Genomic DNA, 11,793 nt, shown 5'->3' on the forward strand with positions numbered 1-11,793 from the left:
TCTGAATTTGGTCAGGCGATGAAACAAGTCCTGGATAGGTGGCAATCGCCAGCAAGGGTCACTATTGTACAATATGTCGACGACCTCCTGCTGACAGCCACCCCAAAGGAGCAGTGCATTAATGCAACTGCTTCTCTACTTTCCCACTTGAGTGTTGAAGGATGCAAAGCATCCTCTAGCAAGCTACAATTTTGTCAGGAAAAGGTAATTTTCCTAGGCCACTGTATTTCACGGGGCTCTAAACACATAACTGTGGACATAGTCTCAGTAATACAGAAAGCGCCATACCCACAGAGTGCCATACAAATCAGAGGTTTTTTGGGATTAGTTTCATATTGCAGACAATGGATACCAAACATGTCTCAAATCGCTGCCCCCCCTATACGCTCTGACCACTCATGCTGGACGCATAGAGCTGTCTGAGGAAGGAAAACAGGCTGTGGACCAGTTGAAGGCGGCCATACTCAGTGCCCCCTCACTTGCACTCCCAAACTACACTAAACCATTCAGCCTGTTCTGTCATGAACAGGAAGGACAGGCTTCGAGAGTACTTACTCAAAAATTTAGAGATGACAGAAGCCAGTAGGGTACTTTACTACCAAATTGGACTCAGTGATTTCAGCGGGCGCCGCATGTGAAAAATCAGTCGCAGCGGCAGCCCTGCTAGTTGAATAGACTGCCAATATTGTCCTGGGGAATAGACTATTTCTTATGGTTCCCCATGCTGTACAAGCAGTTCTCCACAGCCTAACCACCAGACACCTCTCTGCTGCCAGATTGACCAAATATTAAATTTCTCTGCTGGCGCCATCTAACATCACTGTACTTCGGTGCAATGTGTTAAACCCAGCTACCCTTTTACCACTCCATGACATGGGAAGTGGGCCGAGCCCAGAGCATGATTGTGAGCAGGAGGTGGAACTCTTCTACACCACTCCCGGTCCTGTTCTGGACCAGCCCATTCTGAATGCAGAAATGACCCTCTATGTAGACGGGTCCAGACTACAAAAGCCAGAGGGAGGGTTTGCTGCAGGGTTTGCTATAGCAGACGACACCTCTATTTTGTACTCTGAAGCACTTGATCCTGGTGTACATTCTGCCCAAAGTGCAGAATTAATCGCCCTGATCAAGGCATGTGAACTGGCAGAGGGAAAGACTGTAAACATATATACAGACTCCTGCTATGCATTCAGAATTCTACATGATTTTGGCTTTCTGTGGAAACATAGAGGCTTCCTGACATCCAGTGGGAAAGTTGTAAAACATGCAAATCTGATCCAGGACCTTTTAGAAAAGGTAACATTGCCTAAAGCTATAGCAGTTATCAAGTGTCAAGCACATCAGCGCGCAACTGATCCTATCACTAAGGGTAACAGAAAAGCAGATGAAGGAGCCAGGCAGAGTCCCCAAAAGATACAGAAAGTATGTCCATGGTCACCCTAATAACCCTGCAAAATCAAGCAGGTCCCCAAACACTTGGCAAATGGAGGAGGGCCGGGTGCGAACAAATAAATGATGTTTGGAAACATGGAGATGGTCAATTGTGTGCACCGCCATCTCTGTATCCCATTCTAGCAAGCTTGTCTCATCTCCCTTCACATGTTTCTAAAAGGGGAATGATTGCTAGTGTCAATAAATTTTGGTTCGCACCGGGCTTTCCACAGTTTGCAACAGAGTGGTGTAAGAAATGTATGATTTGTGCTAAACACAATCCAGGCAAAATGACTAAGGTAGAAATGAAACACCTTGTAAAACCTGACTACCCGTTTCAAAGGTTGTAGATAGACTACATTCAGCTACCAAAATGTGGGGTCTATGAATTTATATTAGTGTGCGTGGACATGTTCTCGTCAAGGGTGGAGGTGTGGCCTATTGCCAAGGCAACCGCGGCGGTAACAGCAAAGAAATTAATATCTGAAATCGTGTGCAGGTATGGCCTACCTGAGACGGTAGAATCAGACAGAGGAACGCATTTTACAGGACAGGTATTTGCAGAAATGTTGAAAGGGTTGCAAATTGAACAGCATCTTCACACTCCATATCATTCTCAGGCGTCAGCCAAGGTTGAGAGAGCCAATGGCGTTTTAAAAAACAAAATAGCTAAGATATGTGAGCAAATAAAACTTACATGGTTACAAGCGTTACCGTTTTTGCTATTAGGCATAACCCAAAGGGATTACATGGACTTTCACCGTTTGAGATACTGTTTGGCAGGCCACCACTAACAGGCCTTTTCTTTCCACAAGAATTACATGGACAGTACGCCTCTCTTACTGATTATGTTGTTCAGCTTAACAAGCAACTGACTAACTTGTATGGAAAGGTGTTTTCTTCTTTACCAGATCCACAAGACACATCTGGAACCCACCACCTACAACCCGGAGACTGGGTGGTAATCTAAAGACACGTGAGAAAACATCTTGAACCCCGATTTGACGGCCCATTCCAGGTGCTACTGACCACAGCTACCTCAATCAAAGTAGAAGGGAAGTATACTGGGTAAATGCTTCTCATTGTAACAAAATTAACTTTCAGGTCAATGGCGCAGACCGGCTCCAAAGGGGTGAGGCCGCTCAGGGAAAAGGGGAGCAGATGGACTGCTAAGATGCGCTTGTTGTTCTGCCTGCTCGGTTGTGCTTTATTTCCTTGCATGCAGGTGAATGGGGAAAAACAAAAGAACTCTATATGGCTCCTGCATCAGCAGACGGCCAAGCAGCTGAACTCCACTAACTGTTGGATCTGTTCTCATGTTCCTGCCAACCATAAAGGAATCCCTTTGCTTGGTATCCCTATATCAATGAACGATCTTAACCTCACAGACTATAGCTATAATGTTGAAATAGATATAAATCACACTGCTCACAATGCTATCTCAGACCTAGGAATATACTTAGAAATTGCTGGTATAATCTCTCCACCCACTATGTGTATAGGGCCTATGTACGTTAACCATGTGGCCGAACTAAAAGGTAGGAATTGTAGGAATGTTACCTTAGTGTTTAATATGGAATACAAGGAAGCTACATGTGACAAGGTGGATGGGAACTGTAATAATCAATGTTGATGTGCAAATATGAAAGCTCTTTGTGCCCCTAGGTGTGCCTGTCCTGACCAGAAGGATGAGGATGATGTGGAGTGTAGGACCCAAATGTACAAAAATATGGTATGGTTTCAGAGCTGGTTGGGAAACCATGGTAAAATAATTCCCAGGGTATTGAAGCAAGGGCTATATTATATTTGTGGTAATAGAGCCTACTCCTAGCTTACTATGGGGGCATGGGGTAACTGCACTATAGGAAGAGTTGTACCAGCCATAAGGCAACGTGCAAATGTCTCTTTTACCAATATGATAGAAACAGGCCCTAGGGAAACTCGATACAAGAGGAAATTGTTTACTACAGCAGATAAAGCCTGGATGTGGTCCCCTGCCTGGACAGGTTGGGGAATTGAATTAGCGAATAAATTGAATAATTATGCAAACATTATGGATGGGATAATTAATGAAACCACAAGTGCCATCCATGCTATAAATGAAGAAATGGCCCAAATTAGGAAAGTGACCTTACAAAATAGAATGGCTCTTGATTACTTGTTAGCCATAGAGGGAGGAACTTGTGCTATCATAGGTGAGGAATGTTGCACTTGGATTAAGCATACACATGACCCCATAGAGGCACACATGAATAAAGTAAAAGAATTACAGAAAAAAGCTAAAGACATATCCAAGGAGGGATGGAATCCCTTCTCCTGGATGGGGACACTTGGTGTCTGGTTTAATAATATGTTGTCAGATCTGATAAAACCCATAGTGATAGTGATAGGATTGATTGTATTTCTTTTGATTGCTTGGAAAATTCTAATGTGCTGTATTTTGCATTGCAGGAAAGGTGTGGATCCACTCATTTAATGGGAAGAATGATAACAGCCACAGAGATGACCGTCTGATGGCCTAGCCCAACTGCCCATCTCTTCTGAAAGACCCCTAAGCTGTTGTAAAGATCTGGGTGGAAGACATCATCTCTGAAAGAGGGTCCCGCAGGTGCACTTTGTCAGTTTGGACACCGCCCAGAGGAAGTTTTCTCCCTCGCGAGTGAGTTCGACGAGTCATTCATCTTGATTCCAGCAAATTCACCGAGTGGTCTCTGTGCCCTAGTGCACCTCCGGCTGCTGTTATAGTTCTTATTGATAGAGAGTGTTTGTGTGAGATTGCTTAATAAAGATGTGTGAATGCTGACCTAGATGGTGGCAAGGGCGGTACTTTAGCCAGAGGGTCCTTTTGCTCATACCCTGTCTCAATTGCACTTTGTCATCCTATAAGACCTGGGGGCATCAGAGTACTGGGTGGACCTAATCTGCCTGGGAAAAGCGTCTGCTATAGGTGAAGACATTAACCTGTGGGTGCAATTTACTGCGGGGTATATGGCAACAGAGTCAGTGTAGTCCCAGTTGTCTAGGTGGTGTGGACTATCCCATCACCTTCCCTATCTCAGTAGTACTGCCATTGCTGCCATTTCAGGTGGTGTTTATATGTGTGATAATGAAATTATCAAAAGGGTGAGAATTGTTAAGGAAATAAATGGGTCCCAGCAATCCTATCCTGCAATATCATTTATTTGTTCTCATAGGCAATATATAAATGTGTTCATGACATGCGTGACAAATAAGTTGGTCTTTCTTTGCTTTTGGTAAGCTTCATCACGCTATTTCATAAACCCTGCACCCTCTATCTCGAATACAGTAACAGATGGCTTTCGATAAGGATCACCACCATGGAAGCCTACTTGGATTGGTCCAGCCATGGGTGGAGGGGTGCTGGAGTGTGTGTGTATACTGTATGCCGCCTATCTCATTCATACACATACAAACTCTGCCACTCGCACTTTTTTGTTATGTCAACAGCGGCAGGCAGGGCCGCCATCAGGGGGGGACCGCCGGGGCTCGAGTCCCGGGCCCGGAGGAAGGGGAGAGAGGGGGGCCCGGCGGGTAGCAGCACCGCTGCAGCAAGTGACAGCAGGGAGGAATATACAAGCAGGGTGGCCTCAAGCCAGCCTGAGATCGCAGAACGGCAGCCAATGAGGAGCGGCCATAGCGGCCGCTCCTGATTGGCTGCCCGGTCCGCGAGCTGTGATTGGCTCTGCAAACGTCAGCTTCCTATTCTCTCTCTGCATTCCTGGCTGCCGCTGCAGCACAGATGCCTGCCGGGCCCCCCTCTCTCTCCATACTTAAGCAGCAGGGCAGATTCTACCTGGCTGGCTGCACCAGCGCAGCCAGCTGAATGCACCGCTGAGCAGGTACACCCTGATCTTGACATGCTACCCTCCCTAGTTCAGCCACTCTTCCCTGTCCACCCACCTGTTCCTGTGCCCTATGCCTCCCCCCCTTGCCTTCTCTGCACTGCCCCCTTTCCTGTTACAGCCTTATCTGCCCTGTACCTCCCCCCATAGTTCAGCCAGTCTTCCATGTCCACCCCCTCCAGTACAGCCAGCCTTCCCTGTCCACCCACCCAGTACAGCCAGCCTTCCCTGTCCACCCCCCCAGTACAGCCAGCTTTCCCTGCCAAGTCCCCCCCCCAGTCCAGTCAGCCTTCTCTACTCTGTGCCTCCCCCCTAGTTCAGCCAGCCTTTCTTGTCCCCCCTAGTCCCGCCAGCATTCCATGCCTTGTTCCTCTCCCTTGTCCAGCCAGCCCTTCCCTGCCCTGTGCCGTACACTTCTACACTTACCCTTCCTTCTGGCTTTGTATGTGGATCCGGCCTTTTTAGTGTATTTTTATGTGGGTGTGATATACACACATATATTTTTTTATATATATATATATATATATACACACGGTCCACAGTATGCTGGACCGCCAACCGAATACCTATTACTTTTGATTCATATCATTCTTCATAAAAATTACTTTTTGATTGACAATTCTTTTTATTTACAGCTGGTTGGCACTGCGATGGGGTCAAACATGGCCCCATCGTATGCCAACCTCTTTATGTATGATTTTGAAAAGGTTCATATTATGGCGGATCCAGACTTTTCATGTTTTGTTGCTTTTTATGTTCGATTTATTGATGATTTGTTCATACTGTGGACTGGGGATGAATCGACTCTTCTGAACTTTGTAAATAGGCTTAATAGCCTACCGGGCACTATTAAGTTCACTTGCAAGCACAGTACTGAGACCATCGAATTTTTGGATGTCCTTGTGGGCATCAGTGATAACTCATTTACCACAGAGATCTTTAAGAAAGTCACCGATAAAAATACACTACTCATGTCCTCAAGTTTCCATCCCAGGCCACTAAAGAGAGGACTTCCCTTCTCTCAATTGGTACGTGTGATGCGGATTACATCTGAGAGAGATAAAGTTCCAGGGGCTCTGGAAAAAATGGGACTAAACTTCGTAGATCGTGGATATGATCCAGTAGAAGTTCGCCAAGCCATTGAGCATTGTAAGAGATTGGACCGAGTCACTTTATTGGAGAACAGAACAGTTCCCAAAAATGAGAATCGACTGGTGTTCTCTAGCACTTTTTCCATCTCCTCAAATGTGATTAAAAAAGCGGTTCTTAAGCATTGGCATATCATACAAACAGATCCTGTAATGAGTGGATTTTGTGCACGTACTCCACTATTTTGTTTTAAACGCAGCAGCAACATTGGAGATATGATTGTGCACTCTGACATCAGTCCAAGAGTGAATTCTGCTACAAGCTGGCTCAGTTTGCAAAAAGGAGCATTCAAATGTGGCAATTGCGTCAATTGCAAATTTATGCAAGTAGGAAAAATTTTCAAACATTCTACTACTGGAGTGTCTTACCAACTGCGACACAGGATGACCTGTGAAACCAAGTTTGTCACCTATGTGGTCCATTGTCCGTGTCCAAAGTTATATGTAGGTATGACAATACGGATGGTTAAAGAACGGATAGCGATGCATCGCTCCTCAATTAAGAAGGCTGCAACACTATTAGAGGCCAGCACTCCACCGGTTGCAAGACATTTTGTGCTCAGTGAACATACTATTCATGACTTTAGATTTATGCCCTTGGATCATATACCTCCATTGCGATGCGGCGGTGACAGAAGCAAATTGTTGCTCAAACAGGAATGTCGGTGGATTTACCAATTAGCCAGTATGGCTCCATCAGGATTAAATGAGCAGTTGTCATTTGCACCTTTTTTGTAGATCTTCTATCGATATAGCGGTCGTCTGTACTGTGCTTGCATTGGACTATGTATATATTGTTTGTTATATATTGTTATATGTGGGATTCTACTTTAACCTTTTTTGGGGGGGGATTTTTTCCTTTTCTTCACATTCTCTTGCTCATGATTTTGAATCTGAATTATGTCACCTAGTATCGAACCAATTTGTAAATTCGATATCTTCATGTGGGACCGGGGCTGACTATGGCTGTCGTGTGGGAAAGCTTGGGGTTCCCATGACAACTGTCACTAGTTGGAAGATTTTCTTCCTGTTTAACTGGTCTCCTAGGTGCCAAGGGGCATCTCCTGGACCTATTGGCCGGCAGTGCGGCGGCGTGGTCACGTGGTCGCGGGAGACGTGAATCGGGATACCCGATCTATGTCACTGGCGGGCGACGGTGGCTGGTGCTGCTGCACGCGGCTGTGCAGGCGGGATTGACGGGCTTGTGTACACAGGTGAGACAGTTTTCTTTGCTGATGGACACAGGTATTTATAGGCTTCACTGTACATTGTTAATTTGATATCCCCTGATGACGGTTGATACTGAAACAGCTGTAGGGATCTGACAGTAGGGGAAGGAGCTTTGATGCACTGATGCTCACACCTACTGTAATGTATGATATGCTGAACTAAGATGCAAAGATGTACCTGTCATGTATTATGGTGTTGCTATAAAATCTTCTCTGGGATTCATTTATCTTTCATTGAGTGCTGGCCTCGTCTCTTATTGAGCCCCTGGTGGATCTACAAGTGGACGGTTTTCCATATTACCATTTATGTGGCCTTGCACCTGCTAATGGATCAATAGGTGTTGTGCGGTTTTTTCAAATACATATATACACACACACATACATATATATATATATATATATATATATATACATATATATATTAGAATCAATGTTGATTTCCATGTATATATTTATATATATATATATATATATATATATATATATATAATGTGTGTGTGAGTTTTACAGCAGTTGTTGAACTGGTTTACGTACCAATTGATGCCGCCCCCCCCCGCCGTCAACTCTGCTCCATCCATCCCGGGGGGGAGGGGGGCCCTGCCTATTTTGCCAGTACCGGGCCCCAGGATTTCTGAAGGCAGCCCTGGCGGCAGGGAGTAAACGTCGGAGATGTCACATTGAAAGTCTCTGCATATGCAGACGACTTACTATTGTACTTTAGGAACCCACATTCTGCCATACCTAAACTTCTTCACATCTTGGAAAATGTCCACGTAATCTCCGGCTTTCTGATAAATTACAACAAAACGGAAGCCCTGGCCTTACATACAGATGCAACTAAAGATTGGAAGGATTCTTTTTCCTTTAAATGGGCTAGGACAAATTTGAAATACCTAGGTTTTAACATTTCGACACATCCCTCAAACCTGTATTCCCTGCCCTGATACAACGCACACGTCTAGATTTTTAAAAATGGAAACACCTACCACTCTCATATCTCGGTAGATGTCAGTTAATCAAAATTATATCTTTTCCCAGGATTTTATATTTCTTCCAGATGCTTCCTCTGCTTCCCTTGGAATCTGATTTAAAATTGATTAACAGAGCGATCAGTAAGTTAATTTGAGCGGATAATAAACCCAGGATCTCAGTATTCAAACTTACTCAGCCACCCACTTTAGGAGGAACCAATCTTCCTTGCTTAAGATCCTATGCCATAGCGCCAAATTATCGCTATGCAATTGACTGGATCAAGGGAACAAATGGATTTGCTGACACTCTGGTGGAGCAATCTTTTAGCACTGATGTTCCATTAGTTAGCCTATTACATTCACATCCCTCATTTTCCCAACTCATGTAACACAAAACTTACTACTACATACTACTTGCATGGCTTAGCGACAAGCCAGAGCTCAAATGAAAGTCTCTCCTAGCGTCTCCCTATTTCTCCCCATTAGTCATAACCCGGGGTTTACTGCTGGGTTGTTAACGCAGGTTTTTTAAGACCTGGAGCTTACAGTGACTTCGATATATAAATTAATAGATTTATCCACCATGAAGATTTATTCCCACAACCAGTTACAGGAAAGATTCCCTCGTCTTCCAATCCCAATATTTATCTAGTTCCAAGTACGTAGTTATATCACCGCTTTAATCCCTCGACTCCCCATTTCACCTGGGAAAAGCGATTTGGATGATGTGTTGTCTCGCTGCCCTTCTATGTCGTTCTCCACTTCCACACTATACACTTATCTACGCCGGGAAATAAATTTGGAGACAGCTGGAGTTGCTAAATGGCATTCTACATTTCCTTCCATATCTCTATCCACTATTGTTAAATCTTTTGTTAGACTTAATAAACAATTAATCTCGGCATCTTACGCTGAAATGCAATATAAGTTATTGCATCGAGCCTATTTCACCCCCAAATTAAGATTCCTTACAGGCGCTTCTACAGACTCTAACTGTTTCAAGTGCAAACAACCTGATCCAGACCTCATGCATTGTATGTGGTGATGTGCAGAGGTACAAAGGTTCTGGTCCCTAATACACACATACTGTATATATCCACCACGTTGGGAATTAGTTTCGTATTAACACCTGAGTGGGCCATGTGGGATATTATGCCATCGTCTGGGACATTCTGTCCTTCTAGAGGTGCCCATCTGCTACTAGCAAAGATTGCAGCAGCTGCAAAGAAAACCATATCCCAATGGATCTCTGCTGACACTCTAACACTCAATCTTCTACACCCTAGAATATTGTATCTATTCAATATGGATTGGTTAGAATTATCTCTTAATAAAGATAAAGGAGCAGAGACATTTTTTGACACCTGGCTACCGTATGTTCACACATTACCGCCTCAGGTCAAAGATACACTCCGTGCTGCAGTCCAACTTACAGCTTGGTACTATGAAGAAACCCTGTCTACAGGTTCTACCCCCTTTTAGATTTTGTAACACTATGTTCCTCATGGACTTAGATTTGGTTTACTGCTGTACACCTACTTATGTCTTGCTATTTATTGACCATTAAGTTGTAATGTTCAATGCAGTCTTACAATAAAATAAGTTTAAAATAAAAAAAAAAAATACAGTGGTGTCACAAGTTCTCCTACTTATTCTGCTATTTCCATGGACGACAGATCTCCGGAGCTTACACTAGGGCTGGTCCTGGAATGGAGAAATATGTAAGCGGCTGAACATGTCCAGGATCAGTGGCATAACAACTGCCCCCACAGACCCTGTGGTGGCTTGGGGGCGCCGGCAGGGGGGGGCATAGTGATATGATATAATAATACAAAGGTATAGGGCAGAGGGTGCCGGTGTAGAGATATGATATATAATGGCACTATACATCGCGCTTACCATGCCCCCTTCTTGACGTTAAGCGCCGCTGTCCCCGCCCCTGGTGATGTTACGCCGCCTGATTGGAAATGCTCAGCACTTGGAGGCCGGCCCGTACCAGGAATACATCGGGGAGGCATGCTGCCCTGGGGACTAAGGGCCTGATTCAGAGCCGCTCGTAAGCGGCCGATCGTTCGCTCCGAGTAATGTTTGCACAACTGCGCATGCGTATGGGTTGTAATGCGCATGCGCCAACCAGTCATTGCGGTCGGAAATCGAGCGCTTGCAAAATTGCGAGTGCCTGCTAATTTGAGTGACAGGATGAGGCGTTTGTGGGTGTTAACAGGGGAAGGTGCTTGAAAACGGGGAGTGGAGATCCGAACGCAGGCGTGCCAAACGGTCAAAACGGGCGTTTTAAGGGTGTGCATAATTAACAAAGCAGCGTCATCGACCACGTCACTTGGTTGTTTCTTAGCCTGAACTGTTCGCATGATTGCGGTAGGAAAATCCTACCACAAGCACTGCGAGCAGTTCAGACGCCTTTCGATGTACTCAATTAATCAAATAAATAGCGGAGATGACGTAGGATGCGAGCGGCCAGGGGGCGTCTTTACAAAATAGCGAGCGCATGTTTCGTTCGCTCGCTCAGACACAGAGGCGTCAACAGACCGCAAAGAGCGAGCGCTCAATTTAAATAGCCGGCCCCTTTTTCTGAATGAGCCAGCTCAAATAGTGTCCGGCTCTGAATCAGGCCCTGAGTAGAGAGGCTCAGCGCGGGTCCCGTACCCCGGACTGTTGACATCATAGTCTCCAGGTACAGGCAGGGCCATCGGGTTCATGTCTGGGGGATACGGGAAGCGGAGTGGAGCCAGAGAGGAGGCAGGTGAGACAGCACACTGCTGCTAACCCAGTGCAACCGTGTGCCTGTCCTGCCTGTGCACTACCCTGCTCACCTCAGTGACTGCCACTGCCCAGCCTGGCAGCATCCTATTCCCGCTGCCTGCACTTCCTTCTCACCTCCGGACACCACCCTGTCTGCTGTGCACCCTCACACACATACCCCCTTATACTAAACACCCTGTCTCATCCCCCCTCACACCACGCTGTCTGCTCTGCACCCTCACACACATCCCCCCTCATACCAACCACCCTGTCTCATGCCCCCCTCAACCACCCTGTCTGCTCTGCACCCTGACACACATCCAGCCTCATACCAAACACCCTGTCTCATTCCCCCCTCACACCACCCTGTCTGCTATGCACCCTCATGCAC

At 45.6% G+C, this 11,793-nt stretch overlaps 1 pseudogene; it reads left to right on the forward strand.

The window, feature by feature from the left end:
• Window positions 1-2,707: 2,707 nt before the first annotated feature.
• On the forward strand, window positions 2,708-3,907 carry LOC148477317 (syncytin-2-like; annotated as a pseudogene).
• Window positions 3,908-11,793: the final 7,886 nt, after the last annotated feature.

Source organism: Taudactylus pleione, unplaced genomic scaffold (genome assembly GCF_031769625.1).
Source record: "Taudactylus pleione unplaced genomic scaffold, aTauple2 ptg000726l, whole genome shotgun sequence".
Taxonomy (NCBI): domain Eukaryota; kingdom Metazoa; phylum Chordata; class Amphibia; order Anura; family Myobatrachidae; genus Taudactylus; species Taudactylus pleione.